The sequence below is a fragment of the Salmo trutta genome, unplaced genomic scaffold, assembly GCF_901001165.1.
Source record: "Salmo trutta unplaced genomic scaffold, fSalTru1.1, whole genome shotgun sequence".
NCBI classification, from domain to species: domain Eukaryota; kingdom Metazoa; phylum Chordata; class Actinopteri; order Salmoniformes; family Salmonidae; genus Salmo; species Salmo trutta.
This window is the reverse complement of record NW_021822690.1, coordinates 205,675-223,952: the sequence shown is the minus strand read 5'-3', so window position 1 is coordinate 223,952 and position 18,278 is coordinate 205,675. Positions and strand designations below refer to the sequence as shown.

The following is an 18,278-nucleotide window of genomic DNA, read 5'->3' as shown; positions in this document are numbered from 1 at the left end:
CCAACGGGACTGCTTCCAGTTTTTTCTCCTCATGGACTGGATCCACACCCAGTCTCCTAGTTGGATTGAGTGAATCACCTTCTCTTGTAATTCACCTGTTGGACACAAAATCTTGGACATACGGGTTTGGTTAAAAAACAGTCTTCTCATTTGCTCTGCTAGTATTTCTTCACTTCTATGTCTACCTGTTCTGGTATCTCTAACTCTGGCATTCTATAGGCTCTACCTAATTAGCTAAAATGTCATCCATCATTTAAAGAGATAGATCCCAGTATCAATACTAGGGATAATATCTTGTCCTCATTTTTTAGTTACCATAATCTTTTCCACCAAGTAAGTTGGGAACACTTCTACCCATTTGCTATGCTTATCTGTTATTTTTAAACACCCCTTCTTCCCTTCAATTCGGAATAGTTCAATAAGTCCATTTCCAGCAACAGACAACGTATTATATCAAAATTCCCTCGCTATTATTTTCTAATTAGTTAGCCTTTCAATTTAAACTAATCAAGCTATCAAAACGTTACATTTATATCTTAAACAAACGCTAGCAACCGTATCTCTCCAGGCAAAACATATCTTCCTACATTTTAGTCCCATGGTGCATGGGCTGGGATCCGAACCCAGGCCTCCCGCGTGGCAGGCGAGAATTCTAAACTATTCAAATGCATACTCGGGTTCAGTGTCTTCCAACTGAAGCAAAGGAAACATTAGGCCCCTATCAGCCTGACCAGGGTCAATAGCGGTGGTGATCAGCCTAGTAGCAAGAGTACGAGCGCATGGAATGCAACAGCATCCACAAAGAACGAGTATTGCGACAAAGACGGAAATAGAGACCAGTACTGACGATACCAGCATCTTATATTTACCGAACGCATCCATCCAAGAATCCCACATAGAGGTATCCACCCCCGAGTGCCGCTTCATCTTGCCGTTGAGAGTACGGAGACCCTCCAAGGCAAGCGTGAAACTACCGTCAGGAGCGGTATTATTAGGAATGAAGGTGCAGCACTGTTCCCCGAAGATAGTACATACGTTACCCTTTTCTGCCAATAGCATATCTACAGCAATACGATTTTGGAAAGCCATGAGCAAAGTTGCTTTCAATTGGGCGTGGATAGCTTCAAATCCCAGTTGAGTCCAATTACCCAATTTCTGAACATTAAAATGGATGTAATTTATTCTATCAATATTTTTGTTAATTGTGCACCACCAGCAAATAGAGGATTCAAACCCAGCAGCCACTTGGTCTACCAACTTCTATTCGTCGGGAACCCCCCTGGGGACCCCGATAGCGTCAATGTAGGTGGAGTCCCCGGCAGGTTGGGCCGCCGCGCGTTTTGACTTAAATGGCCCAACCTCGGTTCCCAGGGATTGGATACGAGCAAGAAGATCCCAAACACCCATGGGGTAGACAGAAATAGGCAGCAAGAGGTTAATTAGGCCACAGAGGCCAGTAATATTATCAGGCAATCTATCAAACAAGCGTTTACCCCCACACCACCACCACACATCCGCTCTAGAGAGGGGTTTGAATGATCCGTAAATAGTAAAAACGTCCAGACACCATCCGTCCTGGATATCCCCTACCCAAGCTTTACCCCCAGTTAGGTTGACGCAGGTAAAGCTGGCCTTTGCAACAACATAAGAAAATAACGGCTTCATGACGGAGGATAGCGCGATTGGGTAAACCACGTCCCAGTCAGAACAATTTGCATCTGGATTGTCTTGTGACATTAATGGAATCAGACATGTCGGGGAGATAGGGGCAGGCACAATGCGGAGCAATGGTCTTGGCCCCATGCAAAACACACAGTTCTGACGGGTGGTATTAGCTGCTTCCTCAGTAAGCAGGAGCCAGTTGTTAGTGAACCCGGAGATACCGGTAGCTATCTGGATGGTATCATCCAGAGTTGGCGGGGAGGTAACCAAAGTAACTGGACCCCATGCTCCACCCTTCCTAGAGGCTGCCTCAGGAGATGAAATGTTGTCCTTCACTGTGACTGCTTGTGGGCTAGATAAATTAGTTAAGCAAATCCGCAGATTCCAGTCTAGGGAGTTTGGTACATATGGAGCGAGTACAAACGGCTGACAGCCTAGGCTTGTCCTTGGCCGAACAATAAATTTCAACCCCGTTGTAGTTGTAGATAATGTCAGGACCCTGCGCCAACCCTCGACATCGTCCCCCTCAGTCCAAGCGGACCAGTCTGGACCAGATTCGGACACTAGATTTTTCCAGGACCACTCGCTATAGCCCCCTAAGGTCATATACTATATTTTGTCAGTAAACTCCATCGCACTAGCCCACCCATTTCTAGAACGTCCCAGAAGCCCCCATGGCAATGTCACTGTAGTGGTGGTGTTTATGGCTAGACATAGGGTGGTGCTCCTAACTTTTGTTGGAGTACATGATTTGTCAGTGGAGACAGTGGAGCGTTTATGGATCCTGTGGTTTGTGGAAGGCAGGGTACTGTTGACTGTGGGTAGGTGAGTAAGTTGTTGCACTAGCCATGTGAGAGTTCCTAAGGATACTCCAGTAATAATTATAAAAATAACAAACAGGGGAGCTGATATCCCCAGCCGCTCCCAGGGAGGAAGGTACCCCGTCCCTGGGCGTGGCGCCTTAGGACGTGGAAAAGGGAGCTGTGGCCCCATTTCCCTCGTCTAAGGGATCAGTGGTTGGGGTCGAATCAAGGGCGCGTAAGTCGGCCCTGGTTTCAGTCAAAATTCTGGAAGGGGTTGGGGCTGAAGTGCAGTGTGTAAGGTGGTGCCAAGGCACCCCTGATTTACCTTTGACCTGGACAGAGTGTGAAGTAACTTCCTTCACTTCGTACGGTCCAGTCCACCTGGGTTCCAGCCACTTTCTCTTGTGGACTCTGACCCTCACCCAGTCCCCAACTTTTACCTTCAGTGGTGGCGAGTCTCCCAACAGCTCCCCCTCTTGGACCTTGCGGATCTGTGTGGAGAGAGCTGCAGAAAGTTCCATCAGTTTTCTCACATAGTCAGACATTACAATTTGTTGTACATCAAGGGCGGGCATATGACCTCCCTCCCTTGGTGGACCAGGCATGATGGGTGCCTGCACCTGGAGAGGCTCTCATAGCCATCAATGCCAGGGGCAGGGCTTCAACCCAAGTCAACTTCGAACCTGCACATACCTTAGCTATTTTAGCCTTAAGGGTTTGATTGGCGCGTTCCACGAGGCCCTGAGATTGGGGCCTGTACACCGACCCAAATTTGTGTACAATCCCGAATCTCTCCTCCACCTGTCTCAGGTGCTTGTTACTGAAATGGGACCCGTTGTCGGATCGGATCTGTCTTGGAACCCCATACCTTGGTATGAGTTCGGTTTGCAGCCACTTTATGACTGACTTGGCATCCTCTCGTGCCGTTGGTATTGCCTCCACCCTACTTGAAAACCTGTCTACCATTACCAAAAGGTACCTTTTTCCACCAACCACGTTATCTGGCCCCATGTCTGTGTAATCTATGCTAATGTCCTGGAAACAGGCGTTAGGGACTGGAGAAAAACCCATAGGCGTTTGATAGGGCTTCTTGGGGTTGTAACTTCCACATATGCTACACTCGTCGCAGAATAGGTCAGTCAAGTCTTTCAGATGGGGGTGCCACCAGATGTAGGACACTTTCTGTAAAGTCTTCAGTTTCCCCTCATGTGTAGGCCCATGGGCCTCTCGTATGAGTTCTTGGCACAGGTTTGCGGGGGCCACCAATCTGCCGTCATGGCACCTCCATAGTTCGTCAGGTCCTTTAGTGGCCCCCTTTTGTGCCCATACTGAGTGTTCGTAAGGTCCGGCTGCGAGTTGCAACTCCCTGATGTCGTGTGGGGTGAGTTCAGGTTGAGATGTTTCTGGTCGTAACACCATTTGTCTGGGAGTGTACCCGCCGGCTTTCTTAGCTGCTTTGTCGGCTTCGTCGTTTCCCTCACTAATTCTGTTTTTCAGCTGTTGGTGTCCTTTGCACTTCATTATGGCTACCTTTTCAGGCAGTGAGACTGACTTAATCAGTCTTTCCATTTGTGCCTTGTGTTTGATGGGGAGATTCCCTGTAGTGGTGAAATTTCGTCTCAACCATTGTGGTCCGTCGATATGGACTGCCCCATGGGCATAGGCTGAGTCGGTGTAAATGTTTACAGTTTTTCCTTCTGCCCTTTCCAATGCTTGTGTTAGGCCTATGATTTCAGCCAGCTGTGCAGATGCAGGTTGTGGAATAATGGCTGCTTCCAGGGTAATGTGTGACCCATCCGGAAGTTGTTGCACCACAGCGTACGCTGCTATGTTTCCTTCTTCCCCTCTATAGCAACATCCGTCTGTGTACAGCCATAGATCAGGGTTTTGGTGTGGTTTGTTCTCCAGGTCAGGTCTCAGCTTCAGTTCTTGTGCTGCTCTTTCGGCGCATGAGTGGGGTAAGCCTTCCTCTGCGTTGAGTGCATCTGCCATGTTCTTGTCGGTGTTGACAAATGTGATGTGTGATTGGGTGCATTTGTTCTGTATTTTGTTTTTTCTTTCAGAACTGAACGTGAATTCCTTGCTCATCAGGTACGCTGCCACTCCATGGTGGGTATGAATTTCCAATGGATGACACATCACTAGATGGGCTGTTTTTTCTATGGCTTTTGCCACTGCTGCCACGTACCTGGAACATGTAGTTTGACCTATTTCGATGTGGTCTAGTTTTGAGGAGTGGTACATCAACACTCTCCTCTCCCCCTCTTGTTTCTGAAATAGGATGGACGATGAGAATCCTTCCTTTTCAGAAACATCCAGATGGAACTTGTTTTTGTAGTCAGGTGCAGTGAGAGCTGCGGCCACGGATAGGTCTGTTTTCAGGAGTGCAAATGCCTCGGAAGCTTCAGGTGTCCAAGCCAAAGAGGCGTGCAGGTTTCTCGCACCAGCCACACGCACCATTTCTCTCATAGGCTCGGTTCTTGCTGTATAGTCAGGGATATGTGTACGGTTGTACCCTGTCAGGCCCAAAAATGACAGCATACCCGAAACAGTGATGGGGCGTGGGTGATGTAAGATAGAGTCTCTGTGGGCTTTGGAGAGTCCCGCTCCTTCACCCGATATCTCTCTTCCAAGGAAGAGTACGGTTCTGCGACAGGATTGGACTTTGCTCATTTTCACATTGTATCCCTTGTTTGCTAGGAAGTCCAGCAGAGGTTTTGTCATTAGTAGGCAGAGATCAGAGTTAGGAGCGGCCAGAAGGAGGTCGTCCACATACTGGATGAGAACCACTCCATCGGGAATTTTCAATTCGCCCAGGTGTGTTTTGAGGATGTGACTGAAGATCCCAGGTGAGCACCTGTATCCCTGTGGGAGAACCGAGTACGTGTACTGCTGGTGTTCATACGTAAATGCAAAGAGTGGTTGAGAAGCCACATCCAGTGGGATGCTGAAAAACGCATTTGCCAAGTCCACTACTGTGAAGTACTGGTGCTTGGGAGACAGGTTGCTCAATGTGATGTGAGGATCTGGGACAGGAAGATCAATGGGTACAGTAACGTCATTTACTGCTCGGAAGTCTTGGACCATCCGGTGAGTTTCACCTCCTGCCTTTAGCACCGGTAGAATGGGAGTGTTCCATGGGGATATAGTTTTGTAGATGACTCTCGCTCCTAGTAGGCCTTAAATGGTAGGCTTGATACCAGTGATTTGTTCGGGCTTCAAGCGATACTGGGTCCGGAAAACAGGCTGTTGCTCAGGGTCCACAAGAGTGATGGTAACCGGTGCTACCTGGAGCTGTCCTACATCAAATGGGGAGGTGGTCCATATCTTTTCAACCACCGTCGAGATCAGCGCTGCAGTGGATGGGTGGTCGGTATATGGCTTACCATGGTGTCTTAGAAGGGTCAGCCGTTCTGGGTGGCAGAGCTCTTCCGTGTCAATATCAAGGAATCTCCACATGTTTTCAGTAGTGGCTTTGTGAATGCCGGCCGTATGGGTGGGCTCCCACTGGAGTTTGGAGGCTCGTCTGATCATTGGACCAAGGCTCCGTGCCTCGAAACCATTACCTACAGCGAGTGTGACGTGAGGAGCTGACTCCTCTCCCAACAGGTACCAAGACTTCAGGTGAGGTTGCAAGATGACAGGAGCTGCTACCCCCTCTTGTCCACATATTATCGTGCAGCACCTGATTGATGGCGTGAGTGGCATCATGTTCTCATCCCAGTCATCTGTGTATGGGTTGTCGTCGTTGTCTGTGACATTGAGGGTGCAGTGCACCTCTGCCTGTGGAGTCTTGTATGGGTGTAACGTGTAGATCTGTGTTTTCAGCTGGTTGAACTGGAACTGGATGCGTGGAGTTCCTTTTCCCGTTGAAATACACTTCAACCAATACATTTCTTGAGTTGCAGATAGGACAGGGGCCGGTAACATGAGGACCTTCACTGGTTTGCTTGTGGTGGAGAGAATGGGGCAGGTGGAGACCTCCACGCCGTTGTTAGTCAAATATATAGAGCACTGTAGTTTACACAAGAGGTCTCGTCCCAACAGGTTGATGGGGCAGTTGGGGCAGTACAGGAACTGATGTTTGAGTTTTAATAGGCCCCATGAGAAGTGTAAGGGGACGGTTTTCTTTTGAGCTTCGGGGTTTCCTGACACCCCCACCACCTGAATGAATTCCGAAGATAGTTGCTGACGGGTTCGGATAGCAGAGTATGTACAACCTGTATCAACTAGAAATTGATGGGGTACCCCTTCAATTTCACACAGAACAGTAGGTTCTGTGTGAAGTGGAAAAAGCTGCCGTCCCTCCCCGTCCGGTGGTGGTGGGCACCTTCATGGCCATGGGGCGTACTCATCCGCCATGCCCTGGAAGTTTGGTGTGTGCTGGCTCAGGTCAGGGTTGGGGTGATTGTAAGCAGGGTGTGCTTGGGATCCTGGGTACCTTTGTGGGCGGGGTCCACCTCTTCCTCTCCCTGGTGAGCCCCCCCTGGTTGCCATCCAGTGTTGCCTTGCAGGTGTTAACGGATGAGGGCAGTTGCGAGCCATGTGCCCATGTTGTCTGCAATTATAACAGTTCAGGCCCCCCCAACGGGGTTGACCTCCTTGCCAAGGTGTTTGGTATCCCGGTTGAGCCATCCATGGTGTTGGATAACTCAACTGAGGCGGCAGGTAGGATGTTGGGGCGGTCATGGGCATGGGTTGGTTCATGTGTTGCGCCACTTGGGGGATCCCCATGGTAACGGGGTAGTTTGCTGCAACTGTTGCTGCATCATCTGGGTCACTGTCTTCTTTATTACCTGGGATAAGTCTTCCGGGTTCTCTACCACCATCTGCTTTTTGGGCTTATCACCTTTTTGGGCCTCTTTCAGCTGTAGTTTCAGCAGCTGGACTTGAAGGGACTGGACCTGTGTGTCCGCTCCCCCTTTGTCCTTGTTATATTGGGTGAGGTGGTGATGCGTGTGCGAGTTGAATTGTGGTAGGGGAAGTGCCATTAACCCCACTGTGTTTCTGAGTTTAACTTTAACTTCTCCGGGACATCCATTCACCACCATTTCTTTCCACATGCTGAGTGTAGTCTCCGTGTGGTCATATGGTTCTTCATGGACAGTCCTCCACGTAGTCTTGGCCCTGTCCAGGTAGGCTGCTGGTTGTTCTTCTGGAGTGATGGTGAAAGAGGACAGGGTAGCATGGTTCCTTTCAGTGGGATACGCCCGACGCAACACCTCCCACAGTGCCTGACGTATGTCCCCCAGTGGTGCGGTGGGGGGTGTTGCGTTCAGATCTGCTTCTTTTATGAGAGACGCCATGGTTCCATGATCTGTTGCTCTGGCTAGTAGTAGCGCTTTCATGTCTCCTAAGCATAGGCGTAGTCCAGAGGTAAGGGTTTGGAGCTGCAGCAGCCATGCCGAGGCTCCTCCGTGCAGACTAGGGAGTTGTTCCATGAGTGTGGTCAGGTCAGTCATCTTCCATGGCTGGTATTCTTCAAACCGAGGGTCTGCTGCGGGTCTGAGTGGCAGTTGTCTTGCAGAACTGACACCCCCACTAAGGCCCCAGTGTTCCCTCGATGTCATTCCCCTTTCTCTTAGTTTTTCCAAGCGAACCGACCTTCTGACTGGCTCAACTAGATCGGTCACTTTCCCTGTCATTACCCCCTCTACGTGGAACGTCCCGCCGTCCCTGTCCGCTTTCTCTAACAGGGTTTTTGCTAGGACGATGGACTCATTCACCTGCCTTTGTAGGTTCACGATGTCCATACTGGTGGGGGTGTGTCTGGTCCCACCTTCGTCATCCTCGCTGGGTAGATTTCCTTGGGAGGACCAGGATGCTTCGCTGTTCCCCGGGGTGAGTGAGTGGCACCTTAAGTAATGGTCTGGGTTGGGGGTGGAGGTGAACTTGGTTCCTCCGCCTCCAACCATATCAGAAAGGGAGGTTGGGCCTCCTCCCCCTGTCTCATAGTTTTGCACCTCCTCACAGTCAAGGTGTCCACCATGTATGCCCATGCTGACGGTTCCGGTCAACTCTCCACCCTTGAGAGAGAATACCGGAGCTTGTATTGCGGGTGAAGCAGGAGACAGTGCTGATCGGAATGGATTGAGGGATTTTCCCCCTTGGGGTTGTCCAAATGAATAAGGAGGGGGCGTCTGGGTTACTTCTTTTGGCACTTCTGGGTATAATGTAGGTGGAGCAGACGCAACGGTAGCGTCTGTATCGTCAGTCGGTCCTGTATTTAGATCAGTCGTGGCGGTCGTCACTATCCCCATCATATCTGGTTTCTTATATGGGAGGGCCCTTCTAGTCTCCTCTATAGCCCAGATCCCTATTCTCAACTCTGCCTCTGCCTTTTCTCTGTTCTTGGTCCCTTCCTTCTTAAACATGTGGTTCCTGTTTCTGTCCTTTTCACTTTCTATTCCTTTCTCAACTGCTTCCTTCAAAACTTCCTCCATCACTACAAGTTGTCCCTTTGTCGGGGCCCCTCCGCTAAAATAACCTGCCTGTGTCCATCTCAACTTTACTTCCTCCCACACTTTCCTTATTGCTTTATATTGTTCTTTTCCCCCCGCTCTATCCTGTATCTTCTGTTCCAAATATTCGCTACATTTAAGTTTGGTTGGTGGAATGGTTGCCATTTTTGTTACCCGTATAAATGTCCCTCTATCTTTGTATACTTAGCCCGTCGTTGGTCAAAACCAGCGATGTATTCACGGTGCTGACACAGACTTATCTCTGGTGCCCCACCCTCGTAGACAAAGTTCCTACAACTATAAATTTACTTTCATTTAATAAACTGCCTATATTACAGAAGCAGAATAATAACCACTTCAACCTTTATTAAGACAGTTCGTTAATTGTATTGTTGAAATAACCCAGGACAATACCAACAGCACGGCGGCTGACCACAATTCACTCAGTAATTCTTAAAAATTATACAAATAAAATAAAATTGATTAAAAAGAGACCTGTGAAACGCTCAATCAACACTACAATATTCCAAATTATCCGACTGTATATCTGACTCCTAACTGATGACTACTGATATTTCCAGGTTAATTTTCGTGCACCCGACTGTATTGACGCTCCGGACTGAGAGTCACTTCAGTCCGCCCCAATTTCACGGAATGCACTATCCCAATGTATCTGACTGTATATTAATGTCTCGAACTAAACGCCACTTCAGCCGGACAGAAACTCACAGATACATGTTGCCAATCCCAGTTTGCTGACGCTACTTGAGTAGTTATACCGATCCCAATTCAATTGACGCTACTCGGTTGTCGATCCCAGTTATACTGACGCGACTCGACTATTTCTACCCAATCCCAGTCTTACTGACGCTACTTGGCCCTAAACGAGATCAATCCCAGTATTACTGACGCGACTTGATCTCACAATTCAGGCATTAAACACCAAATATCCTTGTACTCAGCCTTCACATTTGTCTATACAATTTCATGTAATATTAACAGTAATTCATACTCACGCCCAGTACTACTGATCAAAATTTGGATAAAGACTATAATACAATATGCAGATTTTGTTTTAACAGGCTCTGCTTACCCTTTTTTTTTAGTCGAGCTCGTTGATCAGTTTCCCGGGGGAAGTAGAATCGCCGATGGCTCCTGCGGACAGGTCACCCGTCCTTACGAGATTGTCCCGGACTTGTCTCCTCTCACATCAACCATTAATGGACCGAATTCAGGAGTATGAAACCATCCTCTGCTACCAAGTTTTGTTGATGATCAGTTACTTGAGAAGGAGACCAAGTCAAGACGCTGGACCGGGTGGATTCAGTTTATAGTAGGCAGTTTATTATGAGACAAAGATATTTGCCAAAGCGTGCACGGACTCCTTCGTTTAGCTCATAGGGAACTAGCGTAAGAGCGCCCCGAAACATGGTGTGCATCCAATTTATACAATGAAATAACAGTGTGTTGACGTAGGTTGACTCTAGTAGGTCCGCTCTCCTGACTGGTCGATGAGTGGAGGGACGGTCCATTCTCCAGGTGGTGTCGACTTCCCATTGGCTCTTGTCAGTGTCCTTTGTCCTCGGAGTCCAACACCCCTAAGTGTGTTTTTCTGCTAATTCGTGTCTGGGTGGTTGCGATATTCATGGAATGTTGTTTTTTACACCAGTGGTCAGTTCGTGTGGCTAGGGCGCTTTCATGTCTTGACATTTTTGTGTGAGTGCTTAAGTCAGCCATCTGTCTCTGGGTGTGGTCGTGATTGGTATCAGTTGGTTGCTCAATATGTCTCTGGAATTTTGTTGTGTGCTGTTGTGAAGCATGTTGTGCAAATGCCCTCCTTATATATCATTAGGTAAAACGTTAGATTATCTTTATTACAGCTACCTATTCGTCACCAGACCCACTGGCTCCAGGTCATCTATAAGTCTTTGCTAGGTAAAGCTCCGCCTTATCTCAGCTCACTGGTCACGATAAAAACACCCACCCGTAGCATTCGCTCCAGCAGATATATCTCACTGGTCATCCCCAAAGCCAACACCTCCTTTGGCTGCCTTTCCTTCCAGTTCTCTGCTGCCAATGACTGGAACGAATTGCAAAAATCGCTGAAGCTGGACACTTATATTTCCCTCACTAACTTTAAACATCAACTATCTGAGCAGCTAACCGATCGCTGCAGCTGTACATAGGCCATCTGTAAATAGCCCACCCAGTCTACCTACCTCATCCCCATATTGTTTTTATTTACTTTCTGCTCTTTTGCACACCAGTATTTCTACTTGCACATCATCATCTGCTCATCTATCACTCCAGTGTTAATTTGCTAAATTGTAATTACCTCACTACCATGGCCTACTTATTACCTTACCTCCTCATGCCATTTGCACACACTGAATATAGACTTTCTTTTTTTCTATTGTGTTATTGACTGTACGCTTGTTTATTCCATTTGTAACTCTATGTTGTTGTTTGTGTCGCACTGCTTTGCTTTATCTTGGCCAGGTTGCAGTTCTCAATGAGAACTTGTTCTCCACTAGCTTACCTGGTTAAATAAAGGTGAAATAAAATAAAATAAGATTTTTTTGTATCTTTCCCAGAAAGGGGATGTAGCTCAGTGGTAGAGCGCATGCTTTGCATGTATGAGGTCCTGGGTTCAATCCCCAGCTTCTCCATTTAAAATTATTGCATTGACCCAACTCCTACTTTACAGAATGTTGAAAGTTTAAGCAGGAAACAGAGATGTGCTAAATAATTTGGTCTTGTAATCTGAAGAACATGCGTTCAATCCCTATTTGTACATTTATAGAACAGAAGTGGCATTGTCCAACTTTTATGGCGTCATTTTCAAAAACTGAAGTTCATGGGTTCGATCCCAGTCTGTACCTGGTTTAAGAATTGCTGCAATCATTTCCTTGTAGTTTCAATGGAGTGGTGTATATAAAAAGTACATTGTATTGATATTGCATTTTATCTGCAAATGAAATGGGATGGAAGCTCAGAGGGGGAGTGCATGCAAAATATGTATGAGTTCCTCGGTTCAATCCCAAGATTCTCCACTGAGTTTATTTGTGTGCCAAATTCACATTTACACAACTACTACTTTCCAGAAAGTTAATGTATAATTTGTAGATTAGAGTGGCATGGTGGCCAAGTGGTAAGGCTTCGGTCTTGTAAACCGAAGATCATAGATTCAAATCCCCTCCGTGCCTGTATGAAGGACATCTGATATCATGGACCTGTGCTCTTATTGGAGGACTTTCCAGAAAAAGCAAGGTGTATCAATACTGCAACACAGCTATTATAGTAAGGGATGTATCTCTATGGTAGAGCCAGTACTTTACATGTATGCGGTCCAACGTTAATCCCCAACTTCTCTGTTGAGTGTATTTAGTTGTTAAATTAGCTTTTCCACAACTCCCACTTTCCAGAATGTTGACATTCTAAGAAGGAAATAGATATGCTAAATCATGTGTTTCTGTAAACTGAAGCACATGGGTTCAATCCTTGTTCGACCTTTATGGAAGATAGCTGATATTATGGAAATGTACATTCATTAAAACAGTGTAAAGTAAAGGTAAAATGTATTGATATGACCACTGCGACCTGAATGCTCTAGTTGGCTGACCCTCGCTACCTATTCGTCACCAGACCCACTGGCTCCAGGTCATCTATAAGTCTATGCTAGGTAAAGCTAAATTGTAATTACTTCGCTACTATGGCCTATTTATTGCCTTACCTCCTCATGCCATTTGCACACACTGTATATAGACTTTCTTTTTTTCTATTGTGTTATTGACCTTTCGCTTGTTTATTCCATTTGTAACACTGTGTTGTTGTTTGTGTCGCACTGCTTTGCTTTATCTTGGCCAGGTCGCAGTTCCAAATGAGAACTTGGTCTCCACTAGCTTACCTGGTTAAATAAAGATGAAATAAAATGTAAAAAAATAAACATTTTTTTCTTTCCCAGAAAGGGGATGTAGCTCAGTGGTAGAGCACATGCTTCGCATGTATGAGGTCCTGCGTTCAACACCCAGCTTCTCCATTTAAAATTATTGCATTGAACCAACTCCTACTTTACAGAATGTTGAAATTTTAAGCAGGAAACAGAGATGTGCTAAATAATTTGGTCTTGTAATCTGAAGAACATGCGTTCAATCCCTGTTTGTACATTTATAGAACAGAAGTGGCATTGTTGCCAACGTTTATGGCGTCATTTTCAAAAAATGAAGTTCATGGGTTCGATCCCAGTCTGTACCTGGTTTAAGAATTGCTGCTATCATTTCATTGTAGTTTCAATGGAGTGGTGTATATAAAAACTACATTGTATTGATATTGCATTTTATCTGCAAATGAAATGCCTTCCTCTCCATCTTAAATAAGCATGCCCCTTTCAAGAAATTTAGAACCAGGAACAGATATAGCCCTTGGTTCTCCCCAGACCTGACTGCCCTTAACCAACACAAAAATATCCTGTGGCGTTCTGCATTAGCATCGAACTGCCCCCGCGATATGCAACTTTTTGGGGAAATTAGAAACCAATACACACAGGCAGTTAGAAACGCCAAGGCTAGCTTTTTCAAACAAAAATTTGCTTCGTGCAACTCCAACTCTAAAAAGTTCTGGGACATTGTAAAGTCCATGGAGAATAAGAACACCTCCTCCCAACTGCCCACTGCACTGAGGATAGGAAACTGTCACCACCGATAAGCCCACTATAATTGAGAATTTCAATAAGCATTTTTCTACGGCTGGCCATGCTTTCCACCTAACTACCCCTACTGCATTCAACAGCACTGCACCCCCCACAGCTACTCGCCCAAGCCTCCCCCATTTCTCCTTCTCCCAAATCCATTCAGCTGATGTTCTGAAAGAGCTGCAAAATCTGGACCCCTACAAATCAGCTGGGTTTGACAATTTGGACCCTTTCTTTCTAAAATTATCTGCCGAAATTATTGCAACCCCTATTACTAGCCTGTTCAACCTCTCTTTCGTGTCGTCTGAGATTCCCATAGATTGGAAAGCAGCTGCTGTCATCCCCCTCTTCAAAGGAGGTGACACTCTTGACCCAAATTGCTACAGACCTATATCCATCCTCCTCTGCCTTTCTAAGGTCTTCGAAAGCCAAGTCAACAAACAGATTACCGACTATTTCGAATCCCACCGCACCCTCTCCGCTATGCAATCTGGTTTCAGAGCTGGTCATGGGTGCACCTCAGCCACGCTCAAGGTCCTAAACGACATCGTAACCGCCATCGATAAGAAACAATACTGTGCTGCCGTATTCATTGACCTGGTCAAAGCTTTTGACTCTGTTAATCACCACATCCTCATCGGCAGACTTAGTAGCCTTGGTTTCTCAAACGATTGCGTCGCCTGGTTCACCAACTACTTCTCTGACAGAGTTCAGTGTGTCAAATCGGAGGGCCTACTGTCTGGACCTCTGGCAGTCTCTATGGGGGTACCACAGGGTTCAATTCTTGGGCCAACTCTTTTCTCTGTATACATAAATGATGTCGCTCTTGCTGCTGGTGAATCTCTGATCCACCTCTACGCAGACGACACCAATCTGTATACTTCTGGCCCTTCTTTGGACACTGTGTTAACAACCCTCCAGACGAGCTTCAATGCCATTCAACTTTCCTTCCGTGGCCTCCAACTGCTCCTAAACACAAGTAAAACTAAATGCATGCTCTTCAACCGATCGCTGCCTGCACCTGCCCGCCCATCCAGCATAACTTCTCTGGACGGTTCTAACTTAGAATTTGTGGACAACTACAAATACCTAGGTGTCTGGTTAGACTGTAAACTCTCCTTCCAGACTCACATCAATCATCTCCAATCCAAAGTGAAATCTAGAATTGGCTTCCTATTTCGCAACAAAGCATCCTTCACTCATGCTGCCAAACATACCCTCGTAAAACTGACCATCCTACCAATCCTCGACTTCGGCGATGTCATTTACAAAATAGCCTCCAATACCCTACTCAACAAGCTGGATGCAGTCTATCACAGTGCCATACGTTTTGTCACCAAAGCCCCATATACAACCCACCACTGCAATCTGTATGCTCTCGTTGGCTGGCCTTCACTTCATAATCGTCGCCAAACACATTGGCTCCAGGTCATCTACAAGACTCTGCTAGGTAAAGTCCCCCCTTATCTCCGCTCACTGGTCACCATAGCAGCACCCACCTGTAGCACGCGCTCCAGCAGGTATATCTCTCTGGTCACCCCTAAAGCCAACTCCTCCTTTGGTCGTCTCTCCTTCCAGTTCTCTGCTGCCAACGACTGGAACGAACTACAAAAATCTCTGAAATTGGAAACACTTATCTCCCTCACTAGCTTTAAGCACCAGCTGTCAGAGCAGCTCACAGATCACTGCACCTGTACATAGCCCATCTATAATTTAGCCCAAACTACTACCTCTTCCCCTACTGTATTTATTTATTTTATTTATTTTGCTCCTTTGCACCATATTATTTATATTTGAACTTTGAACTTTCTTCAAACTACAAATCTACCATTCCATTGTTTTTCTTGCTATACTTTATTTACTTTGCCACCATGGCATTTTTTGCTTTTACCTCCCTTATCTCACATCATTTGCTCACATTGTATATAGTCTTATTTTATTTTTTCTACTGTATTATTGACTGTATGTTCTTTACTCCATGTGTAACTCTGTGTTGTTGTATGTTGTCGAACTGCTTTGCTTTATCTTGGCCAGGTCGCAATTGTAAATGAGAACTTGTTCTCAACTAGCCTACCTGGTTAAATAAAGATGAAATAAATAACAATAAAAAAATGGGATGGAAGCTCAGAGGGGGAGTGCATGCAAAATATGTATGAGGCCCTCGGTTCAATCCCAAGATTCTCCACTGAGTTTATTTGTGTGCCAAATTCACATTTACACAACTACTACTTTCCAGAATGTTGATGTATAATTTGTAGAGTAGAGTGGCATGGTGGCCAAGTGGTAAGGCGTCGGTCTCGTAAACCGAAGATCATGGGTTCAAATCCCGTCCGTGCCTGTATGAAAGACATCTGATATCATGGACCTGTGCTTTTATTGGAGGACTTTGCAGAAAGAGCAAGTTGTGTCAATATTGCAACACAGCTATTATAATAAGGGGATGTATCTCTATGGTAGATCCAGTACTTTACATGTATGTGGTCCAACGTTAATCCCCAACTTCTCTGTTGATTGGATTTAGTTGTTAAATTAACTTTTGCACAACTCCCACTTTCCAGAATGTTGACATTCTAAGAAGGAAATAGATATGCTAAATCATCTGTTTCTGTAAACTGAAGCACATGGGTTCAATCCTTGTTCCACGTTTATGGAAGATAGCTAATATTATGGAAATGTACATTCATTAGAACAGTGTAAAGAAAAGGTAAATTGTATTGATATGACCACTGCGACCTGTATGCTCTAGTCGGCTGGCCCTCGCTACCTATTCGTCACCAGACCCACTGGCTCCAGGTCATCTATAAGTCTATGCTAGGTAAAGCTCCGCCTTATCTCAGCTCACTGGTCACGATAACAACACCCACCCGTAGCACGCGCTACAGCAGGTATATCTCACTGGTCATCCCCAAAGCCAACACCTCTTTTGGCCGCCTTTCCTTCCAGTTCTCTGCTGCCAATGACTGGAACGAATTGCAAAAATCACTGAAGCTGGAGACTTATATTTCCTTCACTAACTTTAAACATCAGCTATCTGAGCAGCTAACCGATCGCTGCAGCTGTACATAGCCCATCTGTAAATAGCCCACCCAATCTACCTACCTCATCCACATATTGTTTTTATTTACTTTCTGCTTTTTTGCACACCAGTATTTCTACTTGCACATCATCATCTGCTCATCTATCACTCCAGTGTGAATTTGCAAAATTGTAATTACTTCGCTACTATGGCCTATTTATTGCCTTACCTCCTCATGCCATTTGCACACACTGTATATAGACTTTCTTTTTTTCTATTGTGTTATTGACTGTACGCTTGTTTATTCCATTTGTAACACTGTGTTGTTGTTTGTGTCGCACTGCTTTGCTTTATCTTGGCCAGGTCGCAGTTCTAAATGAGAACTTGTTCTCCACTAGCTTACCTGGTTAAATTAAGCTGAAATAAAATTAAAAAAAGAAACATTTTTTTCTTTACCAGAAAGGGGATGTAGCTCAGTGGTAGAGCGCATGCTTTGCATGTATGAGGTCCTGGGTTCAATCCCCAGCTTCTCCATTTAAAATTATTGCATTGACCCAACTCCGACTTTAAGAATGTTGAAATTCAAAGCAGGAAACAGAGATGTGCTAAATAATTTGGTCTTGTAATCTGAAGAACATGCGTTCAATCCCTGTTCGTACATTTATAGAACAGAAGTGGAATTGTTGCCAACTTTTATGGCGTCATTTTCAAAAACTGAAGGTCATGGGTTCGATCCCAGTCTGTACCTGGTTTAAGAATTGCTGCTATCATTTCATTGTAGTTTCAATGGAGTGGTGTATATAAAAAGTACATTGTATTAATATTGCATTTTATCTGCAAATGAAATGGGATGGAAGCTCAGAGGGGGAGTGCATGCAAAATATGTATGAGGTCCTCGGTTCAATCCCAAGATTCTCCACTGAGTTTATTTGTGTGCCAAATTCACATTTACACAACTACTACTTTCCAGAATGTTGATGTATAATTTCTAGAGTAGAGTGGCATGGTGGCCAAGTGGTAAGTCGTCGGTCTCGTAAACCGAAGATCATGGGTTCAAATCCCGTCCGTGCCTGTATGAAACACATCTGATATCATGGACCTGTGCTTTTATTGGAGGACTTTCCAGAAAAACAAGGTGTATCAATATTGCAACACAGCTATTATAGTAAGGGGATGTATCTCTATGGTAGAGCCAGTGCTTTACATGTATGCGGTCCAACGTTAATCCCCAACTTCTCTGTTGAGTGTATTTAGTTGTTAAATTATCTTTTGCACAACTCCCACTTTCCAGAATGTTGACATTCTAAGAAGGAAATAGATATGCTAAATCATCTGTTTCTGTAAACTGAAGCACATGGGTTCAATCCTTGTTCGACCTTTATGGAAGATAGCTGATATTATGGAAATGTACATTCATTAGAACAGTGTAAAGAAAAGGTAAATTGTATTGATATGACCACTGCGACCTGTATGCTCTAGTCGGCTGGCCCTCGCTACCTATTCGTCACCAGACCCACTGGCTCCAGGTCATCTATAAGTCTATGCTAGGTAAAGCTCCGCCTTATCTCAGCTCACTGGTCACGATAACAACACCCACCCGTAGCACGCGCTACAGCAGGTATATCTCACTGGTCATCCCCAAAGTC

General features: G+C 45.7%; 6 non-coding genes across 6 annotated transcripts; all 6 read left to right on the top strand.

Annotated features, from left to right (window-relative positions):
* The first annotated feature begins 11,523 nt into the window (after positions 1–11,523).
* trnaa-ugc (transfer RNA alanine (anticodon UGC)) lies at positions 11,524–11,595 on the top strand. Its single transcript has one exon. It is a non-coding gene; the product is annotated as a tRNA-Ala (tRNA).
* Positions 11,596–12,060: 465 nt separating this feature from the next.
* On the top strand, positions 12,061–12,132 carry trnat-ugu (transfer RNA threonine (anticodon UGU)). Its single transcript has one exon. It is a non-coding gene; the product is annotated as a tRNA-Thr (tRNA).
* Positions 12,133–12,893: 761 nt separating this feature from the next.
* On the top strand, positions 12,894–12,965 carry trnaa-cgc (transfer RNA alanine (anticodon CGC)). Its single transcript has one exon. It is a non-coding gene; the product is annotated as a tRNA-Ala (tRNA).
* Positions 12,966–15,882: 2,917 nt separating this feature from the next.
* On the top strand, positions 15,883–15,954 carry trnat-cgu (transfer RNA threonine (anticodon CGU)). Its single transcript has one exon. It is a non-coding gene; the product is annotated as a tRNA-Thr (tRNA).
* Positions 15,955–17,094: 1,140 nt separating this feature from the next.
* Positions 17,095–17,166, top strand: trnaa-ugc (transfer RNA alanine (anticodon UGC)). The gene has a single exon. It is a non-coding gene; the product is annotated as a tRNA-Ala (tRNA).
* A 466-nt stretch (positions 17,167–17,632) lies between these two features.
* Positions 17,633–17,704, top strand: trnat-cgu (transfer RNA threonine (anticodon CGU)). Its single transcript has one exon. It is a non-coding gene; the product is annotated as a tRNA-Thr (tRNA).
* Positions 17,705–18,278: the final 574 nt, after the last annotated feature.